The sequence below is a fragment of the Panulirus ornatus genome, chromosome 13, assembly GCF_036320965.1.
Source record: "Panulirus ornatus isolate Po-2019 chromosome 13, ASM3632096v1, whole genome shotgun sequence".
NCBI lineage: Eukaryota > Metazoa > Arthropoda > Malacostraca > Decapoda > Palinuridae > Panulirus > Panulirus ornatus.
In genome coordinates, this window is record NC_092236.1 from 3,918,034 (window position 1) to 3,944,252 (window position 26,219).

Consider the following 26,219-nt stretch of genomic DNA (forward strand, 5'->3'; position numbering starts at 1 on the left):
CTTCCTGTGCGCTGCGGGAGCTCCATGTAAAGAGTTCCCTGGAATAGGGACTCATCTAAAGGATAACCTCTGAGTACGCCAACTTGATCTCGTGTACGATGATCCCTCGAGTACGAAAACTTGATCAGCCCCTTGAGCACGAGGACGTACTTGACCCTATTCAAACCGGGAGACTAGAGCCTAAATCCGATGACAGTTCTCGAGTGGTAAATCGTCCTGCTCAAGGAATTAAGTCGCCGAACTCGAGGGTTAACAGGATTTGACCGTGTGTGACACCATCTACTTTCCGGGAAAGACGGAGCTCTGGAGTTCTCCTCCTCCTCCTGTCGTCTTTTCTTCCCTTAACAGTCAGGTGTACGAACACATGAGGAGCTTTAATTGACAAAGTATAAAAAAAAAAAAAAAAAAAAAAAAAAAAAAAAAAAAAAAAAAAAAAAAAAAAAAAAAAAAAAAAAAAAAAAAAAAAAAAAAAAAAAAAAAAAAAAAAAAAAAAAAAAAAAAAAAAAAAAAAAAAAAAAAAAAAAAAAAAAAAAAAAAAAAAAAAAAAAAAAAAAAAAAAAAAAAAAAAAAAAAAAAAAAGACTTAAGTAGAGGATAGTGGAAAGACATTAAGACAAACATTGATATAGAACAAGACGTGTGTCCGGGGGACAAGCAATTGTAAGTTCTAACAGTATACGTCTTAGAAATATATAGCATTTCCATACAATGAAGGGGAGAAAATCCTTCGATGTGTTACCTTCGTGGGCGGGAACATGGACGAATGTCAGAGGACCTTCTCGACATGAGGTCACCCGTGGAATGCCGCAGAAATCTGTTCTGAGACCATTAGTTTTCTTGATGTGTGTGTGAAGGTGTGACTCCTACCTGAGTATGTTTGCGGATGACATGGAGTTCATGAGGAAGGTGAAAAGCCAGGAGGATTGCATAAAGTTACAAGGAGACCTAGACAGACTCCAAAGTTGGTCTAATGGTTGATGAAATTCGTCCGTGGCGAGTGTAACGTAGTGAGGATTGTGACACTGTGGAAGAAGGCCTCTATATGATTGCCATCTTTCACGAAAATAAGCCGCAGGAATTTGTGTGTGTGAAGGACTTGGGAATTGACATCGTATTTAACCTGCCTTTCATAGTCCCACGTTAGGAGAATAGTAAAGAAGACATGCTGTCTGCTGGCAGATGTTAGCGTAGCTTTCATATTCATGGATCAAGGGAATATTAAACGAGCTGTTGACATCCTACAAAAAGCCAGAACTGCAGTACTTTGTCGCCGCACTTAGAAAAAAGTACAAAGAAAAGAGGAGGGCAACAAAGATGGTACCGGAGTTAAGAGAGCTGAGTCACGCGGAGGGGCAAGCGGCCTTAGATTCGCCCAACATGAAGAAAGAGGAGTGAGGGATGACGTAATGACGATCTTTAGTTCTTACAACAGCTGATGGTGTGTATGAACGGGATGAAGTGATTGAAGACGTGATCAGTGCAGACAGCGTATGTAGAACGAAAAAAGTTCTGTGATAGAAGAACGTTCAGGAGGGTGGGGCCCCCATAGAAGAACGTTCAGGAGGGTGGGGCCCCCATAGAAGAACGTTCAGGAGGGTGGGGCCCCCATAGAAGAACGTTCAGGAGGGTGGGGCCCCCACAGAAGAACGTTCAGGAGAGTGGAGCCCCATAGGAGAAAGTTCAGGAGGGTGGGGCCCCCACGAGTTACGTAATGCCATCTCCCCTTACAGTAGATCCAGGATTTACACACATATCAGGAAACACTGCTGCACCGTACAGCTAGGACTAGCCTGTATCCTTACACTTCCAGTCATTCAGTCAACTACCTGGAACCGACATCCTTGTCCCCGGCCCTTTCACCCAGGCCACGTGGCAGTCGCTGGAGCCAGTCTGGAAGGCCTGGAATCGATGCTGTGGTGCGAGTAGCATTACACTGGAAGTCTGGGGGTTGGGGGAAGAAGTCTGGAACCGGCTGGAAGTGTTAAGGCCAGGGGAGAGGTTTGGATGTGTGAGAGTGGAAAGGGAGAGGCCCAGAGCTTTGGCTGGAAGTGTGGGGTTGAAGAGGAGAGGTCTGGAATTGTGGCTGGGAGTGTGGAGGAGAGATTGGAAAGTGTTTTATATATTTACGGTGGTAATGAAGCCAGTTTTATATAGTATGTTTATGTCGGGTAATAAACCTGTTTAAATGGTATGTCTTATTGTGATAATAAACATTTATGGTATCTATGATGGAAACAAACCAGTTCAGTGTGGTACCTTTGTGATCAGGATACGCATGTTTTATATGGTATGGTTATGGTAGGTCTAAACTCGTTTTATGTTGTATGTTTATGATGGAAATAAGTGATGTGGTTACGGGCGGAAATAACCCGAGTAACAGGAGAGATGCACGTAGGGGGTTGTGAGATATGTGACCCACGGCTTTCCAAATGACATTTTGTGCAGTTGCCACAAGCCTGTGGCGTACATAGCACGAGGGAGATCCGTGTAATGCCGGAGGAAGGGGAGATCTGTGTGAGGCAGGATGTGTGTAAATGGGAGAAGCAGGATGTGTATTAGAGTGCAGATGGTCAGGCCTACGAGGAAGGTAATGTGGTTCAGGGTTTGATGGATCTGACATGCCGTGACGTATGTACCTGAAGCGCATGTATGACATGGCAATGGTTCGAGACATCGATGGTCAGTGGGTGTATTTACCTGTTTGTATATCACGTATTTTGTATAGTACGGGTAGAGGGTTCTACACTCGTGGGACTGTCTTGCAGGTGTGTGTGTGTGTGTGTGTGTGTGTGTGTGTGTGTGTGTGTATTTGCAACCTTTATCGAGAAATAGGACTAGAGCGTTATTGCCATTCCTGTAGCATGAGCCACACCATAATAGTTGTAAGCATAATATAAACAGCTTGACAAGGAATGCAATTATAAACGTGAACCTGAGGATGGAAAAGATGTGGTCTTAAAAGAAAAAGGGTGCGGGTATTCCGAGAGAATGGTAGAGTAGAAAAGGGGAAGAGGGGAGAGAACTTAGGAATATAAGTAAAAGATTTTCGAAAGGGGTAGATGTGATGGGAATATAACGGTCAGGGCAATTATTTGTATCATGAAAGGAAAAGGTGTAACTAGAGAGAGAGAGAGAGAGAGAGAGAGAGAGAGAGAGAGTGATCATGGAACACACACCAGCAGCCCACGTTTGAGTGAGGCAGAAAGAAAGCACTGCATCCTGGGCCAGGGAGGGGAACATGATGACCAGTGAAGTGCTGACACACTGTGCTGCCCTCACATAACCCTCCCAGTACCCAGGTAGGTACAACCTCTCGGTCGGTGGCTTCCTCCCACCTACTGCCTCAAAGAGAACGTATACTGGTATTAGAAGCAAATAAGTAGGGGATGATATGGTAATGGGATGAAGACCTGTTGGCGTGATAAAGGAGATGATCAGTGAATAATTGCGTCATAGGATTTCCGGCTGTATAGCTGGTCTAGTATAAGTAACGGTGGCAGAGGCTTGGTACAGGAGGCAGACAAACAGCAGCCATAAGGGGGCGGGAAATAAGATGGTAATGGTATAATAAAAAACGTAATGCCAGGAGGGTGTGTGAGGTGCAGGCAGGAACAGTGAAGGAATGATCCTGTCTTTGGGGGCTAGGAGGTCGGAGCTGGTGGTCTTGCTGCAGGAGTGAAGGTTAATGTAGACATTAAAACATCGTTATGACCCAAGGCGAGGGCTGGTGAGGCTGCAGGATTCATTGGGGAGGTCCTGATGTGATGGTGGTGGAGGTAAGAGCTTCATGAGGGTTAGGTGAGGTTTAATGTGATGAGGAAGGCAGGCTGGTCGGTTGGTAGGGAGGGATTTTCTTATTTAGCTTTTTGAGTCATATGATACTGATATTGATACACAGACAAACGCACTTCATTATCACCCTTCTTGACCTGTGGACGTGGCCAGCTTCCTGTGCGCTGCGGGAGCTCCATGTAAAGAGTTCCCTGGAATAGGGAATCATCGTAAGATAACCTCTTGAGTACGACAACTTGATCTCGTGTACGATGATCCCTCGAGTACGAAAACTTGACCCCCTTGAGCACGACGTCTTGACCCTTTCAAACCGGGAGACTAAGCCTTGAATCCGATGACAGTTCTCGAGTGGTAAATCGTCCTGCTCAAGGAATTAAGTCGCCGAACTCGAGGGTTAACAGGATTTGACCGGTGTGACACCATCTACTTTCCGGGAAAGACGGAGCTCTGGAGTTCTCCTCCTCCTCCTGTCGTCTCTCCTTCTTCCCTTAACAGTCAGGTGTACGAACACATGAGGAGCTTTAATTGACAAAGTATAAAAAAAAAAAAAAAAAAAAAAAAAATATATATATATATATATATTTGAGCTATGGAAAGTAGAGGACGTGAAAGCACATACGAGTTTGTTATGGCTTAGGGCACAGTAAAGGAAATTTCTTTGTAGTATATATTGAAAAAATATATATATATATATATAAATATATTAATACCAGCGCTTCTCTGAGTCATGCTACCCGTTGGAAAGAGAGGAACAGAATGAAAAGTAAACTAGGAAATGGATAGAGTAAGTATCTGATGTCACGTATCGCTCTGGGCCATTTGAGGCCACTTGGGTCAGGGTTCGTGTCCGACGAGGTTTGGCAGTTGCCTGCATTCTGACAGTGGGCGAGTAAAGTGTTATTATTGGTTAGGCAGGGGTGCTGGGACGCACCCTTCCCAAAGGACGGTGGAACGGAACGTGTCGTGAACAAAGAATGGGTATTATTTCCGGACGTGTGTGTGTGTGTGTGTGTGTGTGTGTGTGTGTGTGTGTGTGTGTGTACCGAGCAAGCTGGCTATATACACTTTCCATACGTCGACTCTCCTGGGCAGGGACGTACATTATAGACTCTTCATGACGGGGACTTTGATAGGTAGACTCTGCTGGACGGGGGACGTCCAGGTGCAGGGCAGATGTCACCAGTAAGGTGTTTAGGAAGTGGTTTGGAGATTGTTTTGACGTGTGATTGGTCAGGCTGATGAGAGGCGGGTGCGTGGTGGATGTCTTCTACGGGGGAAGCCCCAGGAATATCACCGTCTTCTACGGGGGGAGGAACCTCCAGGAATCACCATCTACGGGAGGAAATCACCATTTGCTGGATTGGTGTAGCCCTCCCCAGGAATCATCTTGTTCGTAGGGCGGAGGGAAGGGCCCAGAAATCCACATCTTTTACCACCACCACCGTCGCCATTAGCGTCATCACCATCATCACCACCATCTTCACCATCATCATCATCATCTTCACCATCTTCATCTTCATCATCTTTACCATCACCACCATCGTCTTCACCTTCTCCACCACCATCGTCGTCGTCGTCATTGAGTAGGAGGCAGGCGGCCCTGGGAGTGTAACGCGGGGAGGAACCTGCCTGAACTTTGGCACTACTGGTAATATATGACTCTAGCAAAGGTCAGGAGGCTGTAGCAGCCTGTTATGGTGTGTGTTTGTGTGTGTGTGTGTGTGTGTGTGATGGCTGCAGTATGTGTGCGTGTGTGTGGTTGGGGTGAGTGGGTAGTGGCTGCATTATATATATGTGTGTGCGTGTGTGTGTGTGGGTGAGTGGGTGGTTAGTGGCTGCAGTGTGTGTGTGTGTGTGAGGGATGGTGTGGGCGGTGTGGTGTGGTGGCAGGTCTTCTGTACCAGCCTGTCTGTTGGTTCAGTTCACACGGTCACTACTCGGTGTGTCAGTGAGGGTCTGTCATAAGCCGGACTGTTTGTTTCGCTTATCATGTTATTCAGCGATCGAGATATTTTTACTTTTATTTTTTCCAGAACATATTTTCATTGTCGCTTCATGTATCATTATTTTTCATTTTTAACATTCATCCTTGTCATTTTTCAGCACTTGTTACACCAGATATTAAATAGTATTGATGTCATCACTTGGAAAAGGTTAATTGCTCTTTCTGTATTTTGTTTTTCCTTTTGTTCTTGTAAAATGAAGCAAACCTTTGGTCTAGTGAGGTTTTAGTGGGGTAAAAGTGGAATTCTGCAGTGACGAGGGATTGTGGTATTTAGGGCACTAACTCAAGATTTCAGTAAATAGGATGATATATATATATATATATATATATATATATATATATATATATATATATATATATATATATATATATATATATATATATATATATATACGGCGGTCCTGAAAAGAAACAAGTTCGTGTGGGATATTCTCCATGTCCTCCTGCTCTTGTTAGCGGAGGAAAAACACGAAACTAAAATTCGTTTACCGTCACGAAGTCTGGATGAGGAACAGTTACGGTGCGAGTTATATATCTGTGGTGCATCGATGTTGTGGGCAGCGAGGGGCTCCTCCCTGCTGGAGCGCCGGAGGAAGGGCGGACGGCTCGAGGTAGGGGGGCGTCGAGAACCACCGACCTTGGGGAGAGGGAAGGTGGGGGGAGGATGTGTCGGGGTGAGGAGGTCATGTGTGGTACGTCCCTCGACCCCACGACCAATGAATGGGTACCCAGTGACGTGTTGGCGGGTGATTGGTCAGGCTAATGAGAGGCAGGTGTGCGGTGGTGTGTGATCGGGCAGCCTGGTGAGGGGGAGCTGGATGGTGGTGGTCGGTGGTTGGTTAGGTAGGTGGGAGGGGGAGCTGTGTACTGGTTTGTGAGTGGTGGGGAAGGTGGTTGGTGAGCCAGTAGCCAGTAGCCTGGCTCCCACTGTTCTCTTGGCATTTATCGGATTATTGATTGGCTACCCTTGACTCCCGTGTTGGTGTATTGAATAAAAGGCCTCAATATTCTTTGTCACTGTTTCACAGAATTTCTCCTATTCGTTGATGCACAGATTTGATATCCAGGAGAAGGTATATATGCAGGGTAATATTTGAAAATGAGGGCACTTTCTGTGTACAATATGCTGAAGTTCTATCCTCTGGAACACTAGTAAAACAAGTCATGTAACGTATCGGTGATAAGAACGAAATTTTGGGGCTTCGTAGATTCGTATTGAGTTATTAATTTTTCACAGTCACTTGCGTGTAAGCTGAAACTGTTGTGCAGCGTTACTGGAATCCTCCTGAAGGTGGCTACACCGCGAGGGAGAGAAGCCACCTTCGGCGTGGTCGTAGCATCGTCAGTGGACGGAAAGGAGTACAGTCTCGTCGAGGACCAGCGTGCCTCGGTGGAGTCCAGCATTTCTCTGCGCCTGCGTGGAGTGTATCCTCGAAGTTGCTCGAGCCACATATAAGATCCCGCTAGGATACATCATGATAATGATTAAAATGATCATAATGATTATGATAATCATAATAATCTGTTTCCCGTTGCTTTTAAGGTAGATGGTACTTCTCCATATCCTGACCCAGTCGCATGATCTCTGGAAAACTGTTGTAGTAATAATCATCCGGGACACCTTGTGGTACAGGCGTCCGGTACACTTTGTGGTACAGGCGTCCGGTACACCTTGTGGTACAGGCGTCCGGTACACCTTGTGGTACAGGCGTCCGGTACACCTTGTGTTACAGACGTCCGGTACACCTTGTGTTACAGACGTCCGGTACACCTTGTGGTACAGACGTCCGGTACACCATGTGGTACAGGCGTCCGGTACACTTCGTGGTACAGGCGAGCGGTACACCTGGTGGTACAGGCGTCCGGTACGCCCTATGGTACCAGGCAGGTACACAGTTTTGTCACAGGTACTTTGTTGTCATCTGGGCCTCAGAGTGGCCAAGATAGAACATTTCTTCTCGAGTGCATCTTAAAGTGATCTTTAGAAGTCTGCCTCTGTACTGTCACTCAGCTGTTTACGCTGAGCGATACGTGTGATTTCTCCCAAATTTTTCTCGTCGTTAAAATGTTTCTGTTTACATTAAGCAAGGCAATCGGCAGTTTTAGGACTGGCTTTTGTTACACAGAATTAGATTTCGGAAAATCATTGCTGTACCACTGTATCCCACCCAACTCCCGCCAAATATTGGAACATAACAGAACGCTGGAGAAAACCCGTAGATTATAGAATTTGAATACCAAAAACATTCGATTGCCCATAAGCCCTTGGCTGGAACCTGCCGTGATGGTTGGTGGCTGTGTTGGTGTGGACTGCTGTAGCTGTCGAGGAGGTAGCGTGGAAATGTACTAGCTGGCAACGCCTGCATGTTACGGGCAACGTTGCCGACGCGTTGTACATTAGCGTTCGTTACCATGACTGCCAGCATGCACGTGCACGCGCACACACACACACACACACACACACACACACACACAGGTATAAACTAAACGTGTTTCTGGTAATGAACATTATGTCACTGACCTTAATACCATTCAGAGGGTAATCCGCCATCCATTACCGAATGCCCTCCCCAACACACAGGCCAGGCCTCCACGAACAGGCAGGTGGGACGAGAGGAGCTATTAGGAGTCAGGCGACAGGTGTGGGGGAGGGGGTGACTGCAATGCGGCTGGCTGGGTCAGATGTGTCTTAGGTCGAAGGGAGGGAGTGGGGGGGGGGGGGGGTTAGTAACACACATTGAGTCAGGTGTGGAGTTGTTTGGCGGGATTAGGTGAGTCTGATGGGGGAGGGGGGGATGCGACCTAAGTTGGCCATTACTTAGAGTTATGTACAGTTGGGACATTCAAATATGTTTCTAGAATTACCCCTCGGCGCTCAAGCCCAAGCACACACAAATACACACACATATTTGTATGATACAAACATATATATATATATATATATATATATATATATATATATATATATATATATATATATATATGCATATATGAATCCATCCAAAACTCTCTGTATCACATTACTTTTAAAGTTTTCAGCTCCATCATTCCCAGTTTCATTTCTGTGTTACCTGACTATACTGTACGTATAAAAGTATTTCCTTACATATGTCTTACAAGACACTTGTGTAATATCATGTTATGGCCTCTGGTTGTTCTGTCTTTGTATATTTTTCCCTCTGGAAAAGTTTTTCATCGTCGACGTCTTCAAACTTTTCAAAACTTTTTAAGGTTTGGATTAGGTCACCCCGTCCTCTCTCCTCCTTCATGGTGGACAAACTTATGGCTTCTGATCCCTCATCGTAACTGAGCTCTCTTAAATACGGCACCATCTTTGTTGCTCTTCTCTGGACCTGCTGCCTTGGTGGGGAAGAAAGAATTAATGGTTGGCTCAGTATTTTCTAATCTTATATTTGATATAGTTTTAAAAGCGGGTCTGTAACCTTTCCGAAAGCCATTACTTTTGACAAGGATTTTCTAGTTTATCTAAGTCTTCAGGACCTGTTGAAAAGTTTCCATCTTTTCTCTGCATCTTTCCTCCAGAAGTGATATATTGACATTGGCCTCAGTTTTCTGTGTACTTTCGTAGTTCATATATTGGCCACAATCCCAGAATTTTCTTCATTGCATACGTCATTAGATTATAGCAGTACTAGAGATGGGGTGAAATTCTCAGCAGCGTCTCCAATGAGCTCTCGTAGCTAGCCAGCAGTATTTGCTCCCTGTGACCGACCTCTACCAGTGTGTGTGTGTGTGTGTGTGTGTGTGTGTATGTCTGTCTGTCTGTCTGTCTGATTGTCTGTACGTGTGGTCGGAGGGTGGCCCAGCAGCGTCAGTGTGGTCAAGATGTGACCCAGGAATCGTGGTCTGGGTAGGATGTGACCCACCAGTGTTTAAGCTGGCCACCACACCGTCGCCTCCACAACTTCTTCTCTGCACAAAATTCATGCAGCCTCACTTTCCATGCAGAAGCGCATGGTAAGGAACACGCCGTCAGTAAGGCCAGAATTAATGGGTCAGGCCACAGTGGGTCATTAGATATGCTGGCTAAAAGGGGGTCACGGACGTTAATCATTGCTTTTGTGCTGTGGAGCAGGTGGTGGATGCTGATTAATTAGTTTTGAATGGTAAACACCTGAATGATCATTACGATAAACATCCACGATAACAATGACATATGGAGTTGTTATATAACATCTGTCGAATGTATGAAGTTAATGACAAGTCTTCAGCTGCCTTGATGAAGGAGACCTAGTCCATGACCTCTAGAGATAAGTAGGCGACGTGAGTAGTTAAAAGGGAAGGTAACAGGACAAAGAACGGCCCTATGGTTGAGTATAATTAGAAGCGAGAAGTTATAGCGATTTGAAGAAAACGGGACAGTGAACACACTGAACAGAAGACAAGAATTTGAGAGGAAGGATTGAACTGATGGAAAGACATTTGATAGGACAGTTTGAACAGAAGACAAGGGAAGCAGTTGAGGGAGGTGGAGGCCATTGCTTCCCTCCCCATTGTGTAGAGCCAGGCATCGTATTGACTGTAATATTGATTGTCTGTGGGAGGCTGAGGTCGTCTCGGAGCTGACAATGGCTGACTGGTGCTGACGCAGGGTGATTGGTACCGACGTTGAATGACTCGGTGCTGACACTGGCATTAGAAGGAGACCGCACGCACGTGGCCACATGCACGTGCTTTGCGGGGAGGGAGGGTAACACGTGTTTGCGTCTTGCCAGTGCCTCTTTTTACAACATTGAAGGTAAATGTTTCTCGGATCATGAAGGCCGCTGCGTCCTTGAGCACCTTAGGAGGAAGGGATGTCTGCGAGTGCCACGGAACCTGCAGAACATGGTTGGAGTGGGCTTCATTGACGTCTGGAAGGAGTGCCTATAAGTGCCTCACAGCCTTTAAAGCTTGTTGGTAAATAGGCCCTCAGGGGTCGGGGGAAGATCCGAAGGGACGCGGCGAACGCGCTCGGCGAAGACTGAGGCGCATGTCGTGTTTACACTGGGGGTTCAACGTATGTGGTTGCCCATTGGTGCCGGACGAGGAGGGAGGTCTACACTCGTGGTGCCCCATCTCTTGAACCTTCTCTACTGTTATACTTCTTTTTAGATTAATGTATGTTGTTTGCATTCACTGTTTCATCATTCAGTTTAACCCATTCATCTCGTGTACTGTGAAGGTGCTTCTTTATATTTATGCTAACACGCTTCTTGCTTTATTTCGTGTTATGTCGTTTCGTTGATCTTTCGAAGAATATCACTTTTGGCGTCATGAAATTGGTATAAAGAATTATAGGCTGTGATCAGGTCACTCCTTGCTCTTCTCTTCCACGTTAGAAAAAGTATGGTCTGGGACCCCTCTCTCTCTCTCTCTCTCTCTCTCTCTCTCTCTCTCTCTCTCTCTCTCTCTCTCTCTCTCTCTCTCTCTCTCTCATTGTGCGTCACCTAAGCTCGTAATTTTGTGTTTGTGTAACGCGGCTTATCATGAGACCTGGTGACGTCAGGAAGTCACTGCAAGGGTGTCAGGGTTGACTCGCATGACTTCACTCACCCTGGGATTCGACGTCGTCGACACTTAGGGAAACGGACGGATGGGTAGGCACTGATCACCAGCTGGTCTGAGTGTTCAGGTAACTACTGAACTGGTATGATGGTATTGTTCAACATACCAGTCTCTGGTATGAACGCTTGGCAGGGGAACAGCCCCCATACATCCTAGAGTTACCGAAATATATATTTTTTCGATATTTCTCATAAATAAGACTGAGGAATATGTTCAGGTATTGGCAGTGGATGATAAGATAGAGAACAGTGAAAATGTCTTTAATGTATGGCAGTGAATAATATGTATATTTCAGTTCGCCAGAACAAAATGTTTTTCCGTAGAAGCTGACTTTCCATAATATTACTTAATAAATATACAAAAGGTGCTGACAGGCCTTCTGCCCCTTGGATCCCCTGACTCAGGGGACGGTCCCCACTGACGAAGTCTGCCAGACCCTCCCTGTCTACTGCTCGCAAATCTTATGCATCTAAAAGTAGCGGAGGAAGTTAGGCATAGTAAGCTAGGCATGGTAAACTAGGCATGGTAAGCTAGGCGTGGTGAACTAGGTATGGTAAGCTAGGCATGGTAAACTAGGCTTGGTAAGCTAGGCGTGGTAAACTAGGTATGGTAAGCTAGGCATGGTAAACTAGGCTTGGTAAGCTAAGCTTGGTATTAGTGCTTACTAAATCAGTCACCAGTATTGTATCAGTGTTAATCATGCCAGTCACCAGGATTAGCTTTCAGTAAATCAGTGACCCGGTGTGGTCACTGATTTATTACGTGTCGGAACATCAGTATTTAACATTGAGAAATTTAAGTGTCGTGTGAATTATTAAAGTGTAAGAAGTGTTAAGTGACTTAAGTGGATGAAAATGTACATATAATTTGGTGGTTTACTTTAGAATAGAAGAGTAAAGTAATACCCAAGGACTTGTACCAGAGAGAAAGAAGTAAGTCCTTTTAGCGTGAGATAGCGTGAAACTCCGTCAGTATCCGACAAGTGTTGTAGGCAGAGTGGAAGGTAGCGGAGCGTGAGGAGCTAACACGGGTGTTTGTGTTGGTCAGCCGAGTCCAAGCCCCGCCAAGCAGCATGAATACAGTCTCTCCCTCTTGCTACACGCGCCTCCGAGGCGCCGCTTTTCAGGTTCTTCCGCTTTCTTTACAGGCGGGAAAAACGTTCCGTTGAAGCGACAGTTTCACTCAGCTGAGGAATAAAAACACTAAGCGGGAAAAACGGAACCCTAAGTGAAGCGGTTCGAGTCAATAGAGGCCAGGATGCGTTCGGAAGAAACGAACCTTTTGTGTTATGTGTTTTGTGGATCGTCCCGCCACCATCGCTATGTTTACCGACGAGGGTGTGTCGCGGGTAGGGGGGGTGGTGGAAAATTATAGGAGGGAAAGGGTTATGGCGGGGGAGATTAGTTGGGGGGTAATGCAAGGTTCATTCACCCCCAAGGAGGCTTGGCACGGTTCACTGAGTGGGCAGAGCTGGAACCCTGTATGCTGAAGCGCCCTGGAACTGAGACACCTTAGCTCTAAGACACCCGGAGCTGAGACACAATACTTTATAACAGTTTGATATGCTACACACACACACACACACACACACACACACACACACACTGTAGACTGGTGGGGAGATGTGGAGGTGGGTGGGGGGCGCCAATATCGGAGGGGAGGGGACGATATCGCATGAAAGGTGTCATGCAGACGGAGGGAGGGTAGGGGAGAGGGGAGTGGCAAGGGAGAGAGGTGAGAGTGACTCACGTAGGTGCAGGGAAAGGGCAGTGTGGGAGGGTGACTGTGAGAGGGTTGTGTTGGGGGATGTATGGGCGTGGCTGCCGGGCCCGTCCTGATACACACACACACACACACACACACACACACACACACACTGGCGAGCGGGGCGGTTTCCCGGTAACGTCTGCTTCGTTTATTTATCCAGAATGATTGTTATCGATGACTTGGTCCCCCCTCCCCCCAGGTGCTTGTCGAAGTTTTACTTGGTACAGCCATGGTGGCTGGTTCCCAGGTCCTCCCTGCAGGTGTAGGAGGGTCGTGAGTAGAGATACTTCTTACCTGAGTACCCACGAGTACCTAGGAGGAGCTTTTCCCTAAAAGCTAGGCTAGCGCGTACCGCTCACCGCATTCCTTGCTTGATGAAGAGCGGACTCTTATCTTCAAGTACCGCCGATTAGATTTTGCGGTGAGTTACAGCTAACGCGCGCAAGCTCAGCGTATTTCTCTTCTATTGTCAAATTTTTTTTACTCTTTACGACCCTTGGGTTACGAGAGATATCAGGGAGACACGGTGAGGCAGCTTAACCCTTTTAGACTCCATATCTTTTCCTCTCATCTCATGAGCGGTTGTTGGTGAAGCAGAAGGAAGGAGGTGGGACGGGGCGGGAACTGTAGTGGCGGCAACAGGATAAAGATAATGGGAAGGGATGGATGAGGGAAGCCCTACTGATGCTGTTGCCATTCCACAACGCACAGACAAGGGCAGTCTTCCAGGTCGTGGAGGTAAGGCTGGCAATCTCGCATGTCAGTGTGATGAGCTGGAGAAAGGATGCGATCACCGGCCTGGAACCACCCACCGGGGGTTCTGGAACCGAGTACAAAGGATTTTGGAACCTCACATTGAGGAGTCGTGTTCCTGGAATCTCACAAGGGGTACTCTTTACCTCCCCAAGTGGTTGGACGATCTTGAAACACCCCACGGGGTCCTGGAAACTACCACGAAAGACGCTAGAACCGCTCATTGTGGTTCTGGAACCGCTCATTGAAGTCCTGGCAACGCCCATTGGGGGTTCTGGAGTCGGTCACTGGCGTCCTGGAACCTTCCATGGGGGTGAGGGGATCCTGGAGCTACCTGAAGGCCATTAAACATGCAGTAAGGCCGCCTCCGTGACGCCCACCACATGAACATTTAATTTACCATTACTTCGGATCCACGTTCTACGCACACACACACACACACACACACACACACACACACACACACACACACACACACACACACACACCATTATCCCTGCTGATTCTAGGCTGACAGACTCTGTCAGCCTAGAATCATTTAGTATTAAGATTATAATTATGACACTGTCATTTTCATCTCGTGTTTACTTCTGATCTGCAGTGGTGTCTGGCTGTACGTGTGACGAAACCCAGACCCCAGCATGGTCCAGGCGAGCCCGCCTCTTGATCCCCTCTGAACTTTAGGCAACTCAGAGCACCACGCCCTGTGGAAACCGGACCACCCGTCACAAACTCTTTTCTGGGAGAAGAATATATATATATATATATATATATATATATATATATATATATATATATATATATATATATATATAGCGAATTGTAACGCACTTGCATTTGATTATTCATTTCATATACAATGTAATATGCTAATGAAATTAAGCGAATTTGATTTTTTTTTATCATTGTTATTATATATGTATTGCTTTCCTGTAGTGTTACCTGGTAAATGAAATATCAAGTGTAACTTCACTTTGCTGACGATGGCATAACGACAAGGCCAAGGATTAAGAGAACGGTCTGTTAGTTGGCAGTTAAGAACGACGCAAATTATTATCGTAAATATTCTTGAGCGGAAGATAATGATGCTTCATCAGGTAAGGTGTTGCGCTCTAATGGAAATACCTCAGCATTTTAAAGGCTGACAGAACTTGGCCACTGGCTGCAAGACACTACTTGGCCACTGTCTACGAGACACTTCTTGGCCACTGTCTACGAGACATTACTTGGCCACTGTCTACGAGACATTACTTGGCCACTGGCTGCGAGACTTGATTATGGATCACTTATGATGTCAGCTCAAACAGTACCCACTTTTGTACGTATATGTTTTTATTTTAATTGATATAATGACCAAATGTGTACAGTACAGTACAGTAATTGATGTCATAATGAAGTTACATTCCGTCCTCAAAAAATGTCAGAAATATATGAGTTAACAGACGAAAAACTTGATTTTTTTGTTTTTCTTTTATTCTCCTCGTGAAAATATTGTTATTGTTTACAGTTGAGATTTGCACAGGTGGCATACAATGGTTGACTTTATTTACGAGGCAAAAATGTGTTGTGTTCGTCGTCGACTGTTGCCAGTGGCGTGTGTCGTCCCTTGTTTACGTGTTGATGACAAACAACTTCTAACTGTTATTACCGTTTGTTGTGCCGTGAGTGACGGGTACATTGTGTACACCCTCATCCTCCGCTCCCTCACTTATGTTACACCAGGGAGGTACGGGTCTCCCTCAGCGTGTTCTCCCTCCTCCGTTCCCTGCCTCTAACACTGCACCACCCGTGTCGTTCAGTCTCCCGTTCCCCTGACGGGGTTTAGGTCGATCGCAGATTAGGTATCCATCATACGTCGACGATGTCTGGGGGTTCGGGGTCGAACACGACCATCATGGTGGGCCGTGTTGACGTGGTGAGAACACCTGGATAGGGAAATGAGAGAAATGGTTTTGTACTGTACCTGGTCCTCCTACCCCAGGCTTGGGAAGGCGGGGGGACGGCTTGTATGCAGCGACGTCATGAGGACATGAGACCGGTTCTCTCTCTCTCTCTCTCTCTCTCTCTCTCTCTCTCTCTCTCTCTCTCTCTCCCTCGAGGCTCCACCCAGGGGTTTACAAACGACCAGATCCCGCTGACAGTCGTACCTGCTGCTTGTGTCCGCTGGTTCTCTTGCCACCGACCCTTCCATCCTCGTTACAACACTCGGTACCGAGCAACATTCAGATGTGTTTAGGATGTACCACCTGTCCTCGTGTGACCCTCTGTCTTCCCTCGTGCCCTGGGGACGTTCGCACCCGTTATTGTGTCACGGACGGTCGGCAGCTGTGGACGTCCCAGTTCTGACACTGGGAGGGCCTCTTGCGGCTCTCTTGATCGTAGTTGTCTTTGTTTCTGCTTGCACTTGTGGTGCTTGCTTGCATAATGGCCTTGGGTGTCACTTGTTGCCTGCGATGACTTCACAACCGACTGAGAGACCCCGATGACGTTGTCTCCCCCACGACTAGACGGTAATTTCTCGCTCTGAGGCCTCCGTCGGCTGACCAGGAACAAGTGGGTCTTGGAGCAGTTTGCCCGTCTCTTCTCAAGGACAATCTGGGCAAAGGCTCGAACCCGCGAACTGCAGTTAAGCAAGCCGGTGAAGGTTACAGCAAGGTGTTGACGTATGTGGTGGGCAAGGCCAGGTCAAGGTTTTGGTGTGAGTGGCACCCCCCAGGGTAGGTTTCCTGGTGAGGGGGTGGGTAGCTGGGTGGGCTGAGTGACGTGGTCTCAGTGTCTCCGATGATGAGCGAAAGTATCGACATGAAGGGAGCTGCAGAGGATGGGAGCGAGGGTGGTGGCACTCTGGGGGCATGGCGCTTGGGGTGGTGGCACTCTTAGAGGCGTGGCACTACGGTGGTGGCACTCTGGGGGCGTGGCGCTGGGATAGTTGCACTCTGGGGAGGCGTGGCGCTTGGGTGGTGGCACTCTGGGGCTTGGCGCTGGGGTGGTGGCACTGTCTGGGGTTACGGCGCTGAGGTAGAATTTCCTCTTGCTGTTTCTGATTGAGAGTCTGTCAAAAGTTTGATACCGATGCGGCATTTTGAACAGGAGGAGAACTTTATGATGCAGACCGTGGTTGACGTGTCGAGGACGGAGCCGTTAGTTTACTGTAGACGGCGCTGTTCGGAGGCAGTGACCCCGTCAGCCCCCACCTGTCTGTCCTGAGAACACTGAGGAGAATGCCTGTCGCACGAGGACGGGTACATGGATGGCCAGAAGCCGGATGGCTCCGTCGTCTTTAGGCATTACTATACATCCTCCTGGCTGCCTCTCGCAGAAGGCGCGGCTGGGGGTGTCGGAGGAGGTTCCTTCATCCTGTGAATGTCTCGTATATTGCAGGGACGCAGCCTGTCAGGCATGATCTTTCAGAGGAATTTTGTTTAAGCTAAGAATTTAGGGGAAAATATTTTAGAGAGCGTCCGGGAAACATGGATAATGGGGAAAGAAAATGTATTATACACTGAGACCTTTGTGGTGACGTGACACAAGACAGGAATGTGTCTCATCTGAGAGAGAAAAGAAAATTATGTATGTTGTGAGTGACTCACATTGCTACGGTGGTTAAAGCATTGGATTATGTTGATACTTCTCATGACAAGCAGCTTGTTACATCCCTTGCGTTTCCAGTATTGCCATGTGATATATATATATATATATATATATATATATATATATATATATATATATATATATATTGTGTCTGTGTGTTTTTGCTTGTGTAGGTTTTCTCACGTGGTTCATATGACCTGTAGAGAGTATTACACTCATGACCTGCACGGCGTGCGTCTCCACAAAGCATCACTGTGTTCCGCACACACAGCAACATGCTCCCCCGCTCAACGCCACCACCAGGAGGAACCGGAGGTAAGCGAGGACCTCCCTTAATGATCTAGACACACACACACACACACACACACACACACACGTGGGAGATATCACGTGTGTGTACAGGTGGATGGAGTTGCAGGAGCAGGACAACAATGTGGTAGGGTAGATAAGACAAGAGTCAGCGAGAGTTTTAGAGGTTCGGTTTGACGAGGGGGAATGAGGAGGGGGAGAAGTTTTGATGATAAGGCTGAGATGGGGTTGTTGGGGGGAGGGAAGGTATTGTTGTCTGTTTTGTGGGTTCCTGGAGAGGTTTGAGTTGGGCTGGGGCATTAATGGACCTACAGGATTGGAATGGCAGTCGGCTCATTGTCTTCGTATTTATCTTCATGTGTCCCCATAATGTGTGTGGTGATGCCTGGTCCCCTTTGTGTTGAGAAGTCACGCTTTATACAACTGCATCTGGACGTATGATATGCACGTGCTGCGAGGGAGTCGTAAGGATTCCGCGTGGTACGTCCCGCCGTTCCGCGTCCCGCCGTGTTTATAGTCATCTGCGTCGGTGCGTAACTTTACCGTCAGGTGGACGGAACGTGACCTGAGCAGCGAGCGCCACGAGGTAGCAGGAACTGTGGGGGTGTCTCTCTCTCTCTCCGGCAGGGGCAGGGTTGGGGAGGATGGTGCGAAGCGAAGGAGGGTGGTATGGGGCTAGGGAGGATGGTGCGAAGCGAAGGAGGGTGGTATGGGGCTAGGGAGGATGGTGCGAAGCGAGGGAGGGGTGGTATGGGGCTAGGGAGGATGGTGCGGGACTAGGGAGAATAGTGTAAAGAGGCTTTGCTGGTGCGGCAGAATGGGAAAGGAATAGCGTAGATGATTTGTGTTTTTCGGTAGAGATTCACAGATCTGAAGTATTGAATTCCTTGAGTGGTGTGGAAGTGTTAGTTATCCAAATTGAAAAATATAACCTGGCTATCGCAATCATGTAATCCCTGTGTAAAAAAAAAAATAGAACTTTTCAGGGAGGGCGAAAGTGGAAGGTCAGAAACTGTGCAGAGGTCTCTCACACTCCGCCCTGACACACTCCCTCACTGGGAAACTAGTCCTGGGAACGACTGGAAATCCTGAGGCTCACCTCTCCAGAGCGCAGGCGAGAGATACCGTAATTTACTCTTAGAAAATCATGAAAGACTTGGCTCTCGATTTCTATTATAAAAGAAACACCTCCCAATTGTCAAGACAGGCATGGTAGACTGAAATATTACCGCTTTACCATGAGGAGTGGAGTAAGCGTAGAGGGAGAGAACATTGTAATCAACCAGGGACCAGCGTTGTTGTATACATTACTTGTATCCATTACAAACGCTAGGGAATGTTCGCTGGAGAATTTTTTTTTTTAGAAAAGTGCACGAGACAGCGGAGGAACATGAAGCACCTTGATCCCAGGACAATCTGTAAGGTTAGAAGACCTTTGGAACCGTCGTAAGACACATGCGGGAGGTAAGGTAAGGCCTCAGACTTAGCCGTGGGGTCAGAAGACCTTCGAAAACATCGTAAGATATGATGTGGGGAAGAAAGAGTGGGGCCATCAGCTGGTGTAGCAGGGCGGGGGAGGGAGGGGGTGGATTACGTCAGTCCTCAGGCAGTGAAGCCCCATGAGCGGCGAATGACGGAAGCACCACCTGTGTACTTGACAGGTGGTGGCGGTGCGCCCCTTGTGATAACCACGTACCGGGCCCACAGTGATACGCCATCACTATGGAGGAGGCATGACTTCGTCTTGTTCATCTACCCAACACTTGTCACATGACGAGTTGGACCACCAGAAGATCCCCGGGCCTCGACTGTTGACGGCGTGCGATCACTTATTACATTCGTGTGTTACGGGGAACGAGTTCATACGTTCATACTACACTCATGTTGCCCTGTCTCTTCACCTTTTATATGTTCTGTGGTTTACAAACATATACGTACCCCAGCTTACATCAGGTACCAACACATCTACCAAACCCAAAGGGGAAGATGGACAACTGTGAGCTGGGGGCCTGACCTGTCCCGGACTCGAACCCGGGTCCGTAGCGTTGGTGGGTAGCAACATGAACCACTGCACAACGGAGGCTCTTTATGTTTGGCGTCCGTAGCTTGATTTAGTTGCCGCCGATTTCGAGGGCATTTCCGAACTGGATATTTTACGTATCCAACCCGACCAGTCCCCTTCCTGTACATAAATGGATGGCTTAGATCAAGGTAACCATAATCACACGTTGTTCTACTGTAGAACGTACTGGAGCGTCCATGTCAAGTGTATGAGGTGAAACCTGGGGCCAGAGTGCGACCGTGTGATCCCACCAACGTCTCTCCTCGTTACGGCTGATGATCCTATTTGCTATCAAGAGGAGGATGACCCCTTAAGGTCGTGGAGGTGTAGCATTATCGTGCTACTGCAGTAACAACTTGGCTCTTGCACTGGTGTCTAGGGGTGAAGTGCTGGTGACAATCGTTTCGATAGTCGACCATAAGGCTTTGCTTGTGTGGCTTCACCTTATCTTTGTTTTTGTGTAGTTAGGCTTAGGTTTGCGTCTTCTTCATGTTTGTTGGTGTTCCAGTATGCATTTCTGTTGTTGCTGTCCGTTTCATTTTATTTGTCTAGTTTGTGTGGCGGGGTGGCGGCAGAAATGGATGAAGGCAGCAAGTATGATGAATATGTACATGTGTATATGTGTATATGTCTGTGTATGTCTATGTATGTATACGTTGAAATGTATAAATATGTATATATGCGTGTGTGGACGTGTATGTATACGCATGTGTATGTGGGTGGGTGTTTTCGTCTGTTTCCTTGCGCTACCTCGCTAACGCGGGAGACAGCGACAAAGTATGATTAATAGAAATAAATAGTTTGTGTTTCTGTTGTCAATTGTCCAGTCTATCTGTTTTTATTTGTTATCCATATCGTTCTGACTGTGTTTTCGTGTCTTATCTACTTCAATTTTTTTTTTTTGCATCTTCCTTTGCATAAATATCTTAGTCTCCCTAGCTGTTCCTCTCCATGCACATCTGTCTATTGCCTCCCTGTCTGCCAGTCTGCCTGTCTTATGTCTCTTGAACACGCGTGGACTGTCTGTCTCTCTCCCGGGTGACGGTATGGTGGACTTGTGTCCTGGTGTTCGCGAGGGATCGTGAGAAAGACCTGCGAAGAGGGGCCGAGGGTTCCTGAGAAGGGCCTCGCCAGGAGGGGCCCATCATCCCTGAGAAGGGCCCCGTCAGGAGGGACGGATGGCACACTGCAAGAGGACGCAGCGGGAGGAAAGCTGTGTCTGGGTGTGATTGATTTGCTTATCATCGTGATTACCGGGATCGACGCCTGGAGCTAGAGAGAGAGAGAGAGAGAGAGAGAGAGAGAGAGAGAGAGAGAGAGAGAGAGAGGGGGAGAGAGAGAGAGAGAGAGAGAGAGAGAGAGAGAGAGAGAGAGAGAGAGAGAGAAGTGTGGGAGAGGGAGGAGAGGAAGACTATTATTCATACTTGACCTTCAGGAGTATATTACGTCTCGCCGTCTAGTGTTTTCTGCCGGTGGTTGATGCGATGTTGCGACTGACGAGGCTGTGGCTGCCCAGCTGCGTTTCTCAGTCTGTCTGTGTGTATGTATGTATGTCAGAGGCACTTCTGAAGGTATTTGATAGATTGTGTTGTGGTTATCATAAGTGTGTACTCATGTTTGGAGACATTAGGCCGTTCTCTTGTTTGTAAAGTCGCGTTTTCCTTTAATCTTTTTTTTTTTTTCTGTTGGATTGCGTTATCATCTTACCATCTAGATCCTCGGAGATATTCGTAATAGATTAAAGAGAAAGAGGGAGAGAGAAAGTACCTCTGTACAGAGTGCCTATGAAGGAGATATTGCCATGAAGCAGGGCTATCGCGTTGCGCTCACCGCATGAGAGAGAGAGAGAGAGAGAGAGAGAGAGAGAGAGAGAGAGAGAGAGAGAGAGAGATGGGAAATAACACATGTAGATGATCTTTGTAGTCGCGTAGATCTGCTCCATCACGCCACACGCGCAGCAGCAGCGACGTAAGGTCGCGAATTTAAAACTAGGTCGTGTTCCCCGTGGCGGGTCGGCAGCGTAGCGGGGAAGGCACCCTGGATGCCACATTGGAACGAACTCCTTACGAGTCAGAGAGGGAGGCTCGCCGCCCCGTCCCGTGGGCTATAAAACATCGCGGTAAAAGTCGAGGGGCCAGAGAGTGGCCCGGGGGAATGTGAATATCGTTTGGCTTAGCTTCCTCACAAACCTCCTCCCGGAGACTCCGGAGGCTGGTGCGTTGTGTACGGTGCCAGGGTGTGACTTATGTTTCCTGGCCTTATACGAGCTGAATGTGTATGTATGTGGTAGAATGTGGGTGTCGTTTTCATACGTGGTTTGGTCATTAGCAAAGAATGGACGGGATTTGTGGACTTGTTTTGTGCAGCCGGCAGGATGTGGTCGTGTTTTACATATTTTTCATCTTGTAGAAATTTTTTTAGATTTGCAGGTGTACGTGCTGTGGCGACCATATGTTTGTTATTCCCATCTCCTTCTCCTCCGTTCTTTCTTTATCTATTTCCTCTGTCCGTTCTTTCATGTGTCCGTTGATCCATTCCTTCCGCTTTGTTTTTTGCGTCCACCTGATTTTCTCTTCGTTCTCTCGTCCGTCCGTAATAGCATTTCTTTTTGCCTGTCGGTCCGTCCATATCCCAGGAAGGGAGTGGTGGGGAGGTGTCCGCCTACTTCCCATCTAGGGAGATCAGAGCGTCGTCGTGGTTGTGGTAATGTCGTCATTAATATGTTGGAGTGTTTTCGTCGGTGTGTTTTCATGGCAGCTTCTTTATGAGCCTGTGTGTGTGTGTGTGTGTGTGTGTGTGTGTGTGTGTGTGTGTGTGTGTGTGTCCGTAAGCCCGGCTCACATGGCCAGTGTCTTATGGCTGTGTTGGTATATTTCCCTTCATGGTTTGGTTTATAGCAGTGTTTTCTTGACTTCCTTCCTGGTTTGTTTTCGTAGCTAAAGATTAAGCTTTATTGAGAGTTTTCTCCTTTCGTATGGTTGTGTTCATGTGTGTCCTCATGACTTTGTTGATGGCCATATTCTCTAGATGGCACTTACGTTCGTGTGCATGACCGTGTATGACCGCGCTCGCAGCTGTGTTGCCATAGCTTTAGCTGCTTGGATATGTTCGTGAGTGTCTTCATAGCTGCGTCAGTAGCTGGCTTTAAGACGTTCTAGCTTTATGTCTGTGACTGTCTTCGAAGCTGAGCCTTCTTAGCTCTGCCATCGTGGCTTGTGTTTGAATTGCTCTCCGGAGGCTTTAATAGCTGTGTTCATGGCTGCCTGCCCGGCTTCTCCTTTCCGAAGTGTCTAAGAAAATAACTGAAAACTTCTCACGAGAAGTTGTAAAGTAGTTATGGGCGACGGGACGAGAATCTCTCTCTTTAATGACCCAAAGAAATGACTGTCGTTTTCGTCGTTTAAACTGAAGTGGATTGGCCTTTTACCGTTTGCGAGGGATTGGGGGGGGGGGGGGGGATGGTTGCCGCTGGGTCAAGTCATGGCACTCAAGTTGTCAGGTCGTCGTGCTCAGTGGTTCACGTAGTCGTACTCAGGTGGTCAGGTCGTCGTGCTCAGTGGTCAGTCAGGTCGTCTTGCTCAGTGGTTCACGTAGTCGTACTCAGGTGGTCAGGTCGTCGTGCTCAGTGGTCAGTCAGGTCGTCTTGCTCAGTGGTTCACGTAGCCGTACTCAGGTGGTCAGGTCGTCGTGCTCAGTGGTTGAGGTCGTCGTACGCACGTGACTAATTCATCACCCTAATGACCTAATGACCTTGCGGCCGAATTACTTCTCATTACGTTTGGCTCCCTTGACGTCTTGACCACATCAGCACAACCCTAGAAACACGACGTTACGACCCTTGAGCACGACGGGACGACCCTCTACCACGACCCATTAACACGACGGTGTGACACTTTAAGCACAACGACCCATAACCAAGACGGTACGACCCTTCAGCATGATGATATGACCCTGGGATATAACGGGCGTGACCTTTGACCTGACCCTTAAAGATTCATATCAAAGGTCAAGCCATCATATCCAAGGATCGAGGTCAAGAGACGGAGCGTCGTGCTCCTGAGCGTCACATGGTCGTAGTGAGGGGTCGTGCCGCTGACGTGCTCAGGGTCGTATCGTCGTGCTCAGGGGTCGTACCACTGCCGTGCTCATGGGTCGTACCACTGCCGTGCTCAGGGATCGTACCGCTGCCATGCTCAGGGGTCGTACCACTGCCGTGCTCAGGGATCGTACCGCTGCCATGCTCAGGGGTCGTACCGCTGCCGTGCTCAGGGGTAGTATGTTCGAACTCAACGACTCATGAACAATAGTATGGCATGTTTTACCCCCACTGTGGTGCCACGCGCCTCGCGTGTTTAGACCGTGTTCGGCCGTCAGGCAATCATCTGTGTTTGTGCTTTGTTTTTCTGTGTACTTTGCTTGGATATGCTAATGACCGTGGGACCAATTTGCTTTCCCCCGCTGACCCGTATATTTAATATGTGTGACGAAATATAATGAGCACTGGTCATAGCTCAGTTTTTTGTGTTGACGGACCTCGTGATGAAAGCTAATTACATGATTCGTTCGTCTGTTTTACAGTTGTACAAGAAAGGAAACTGCAGCACACACACACACACACACACACACACACACACACACACACACACACACACACATACAAAGTGTACAGAAAAATGAAGACATTAGAAAAATTCTCGTGAAGCACATACCCCAGCTCCGTTGTTCATTGATCCAGAGCAGATCCCATTTTCTTTGTACATTTACAAACATCTTAAACGTCTTTTCGTTGACCACGAGCAATACTGTGAAATGGAGGTTAACAGGAATGACGACACCAGTAGTAGTAGCCCCTGCGAATATTAATAACACAAGGGAAACAACTCACATTTCACACCGGTACAAGACATGACCCATGGCAGCGGTGGGATGGGTTGTAGTGGCTGGTACCATAACAGTAATGATGGTCCATCACAACCGTCATCACCTTCCGCGAACGCTCTCACTCCCTGCCTTCTCCTCTTCGAACAGGTCCTCACGAATTCGTCAGGACGCGCTCTTATCTTGCCAGTTTAACATATCAGTCTCCACCATCATCTGTCGTTATGATCCTCCCCCTCTATAGTTCGCCTCTGCTAAATAGAGTATGTGAACTGCTTTGGTTCCCTCAGCGTCTGTGGCCGCCTCCACACCTTGGTTAAGGTTTAGGTCAGTGATCACTTCTCAGCCGCTGTGTGATGTACGGTCATGTGCACCCATATAGAGATGCATATTGACTTACCAATAGTAGGTCACACTGAACTACATTTTACGCCTCAGGAGCGACCTTCGTAATAGATGATTACCTGTGTTAAGACACGTTCCTTCCTCCCTCTCACCGTGGACACGCCCTTCCTCTCTTCCGGAGTGGTATCCGCTTATCCTCCTCTTTTGGGACACGCCCATCCCTCTGGCCTTGGGCGTGACACTCCCTCTCCTTCCTTGATGGACACGCCTCTTCCTCACCGTTCAGCTCTTATGTGTCCCTGCTCGGACACTCCTATCGGTCTCAAAACGCGCCTCTTTTACCCATCTTGAACATGCCCATCCCTCCCCAGAAGGGCTATTCCGTCCTTCCCGAGTCACGCCCTGCCCTTCCCTCCTCTGTGACACACCTGTCCCTTCCTTAGGCGCACCTCCTCCTTGGACGCGCCCCGGATGCACCTCTTTCCCTTACAATTTCTCTTGGTGTCAGGTAGCGGAGGAGCGAGTCGGTCCGATGGTGTAGATTGGTCACGCCGACTGATATTGACATCGTCTTCAGCAGGAGCAGCGGTACGGCAGCATAGCTTTGACCCTGCACGTGTTCCACGGATTACTTGCCTCGTATCCAACCCCCTCCACCGCCACTGAAGAAAAAACAGGTAGAAATGTGTGTAAATGTGACGACCATTATTCTACACGGTAATTACGCCTGAGTGGAAGTATGCCGTGGACGAGGGACTCACGCGGATACGCAGACACACATACACTTCCAGACGCAGAGTGATTACAGTACTACACTCCCCTTCCCTCCCTTCACTTCCCTCCACGGGCCTGGGTAAACACAATGCCAAGCCACAATCCACCTTCCTTGGTAGGAGCTGTGTCAACACTCCTCCCTATTACAATACTCCCTCTGCCCCTCTAGGCAGGGAATACTGGAATAAAACATTTACGGAGCTTACACAGACCTGTTCTTTCTTACGCCGGTGGTGCTTAGAACAGGTGGCTTCTACCTCGTTTGCTCCTGAGAACGTACTTTGTTCGCTGTGGTCATCAGGGGCTCATATAAGACGGCCTGAGCATCAATAATGCCTTGACCCAACCTCTCTCTCTCTCTCTCGCCGGCCGCTCC

The 26,219-nt window shown here is 47.8% G+C and overlaps 1 protein-coding gene across 1 annotated transcript in view; it reads left to right on the plus strand.

The window, feature by feature from the left end:
- The window catches only part of LOC139752676 (uncharacterized), a 177,333-nt gene that overhangs the window by 140,344 nt on the left and 10,770 nt on the right, over positions 1-26,219 (plus strand). The window lies entirely within an intron of this gene.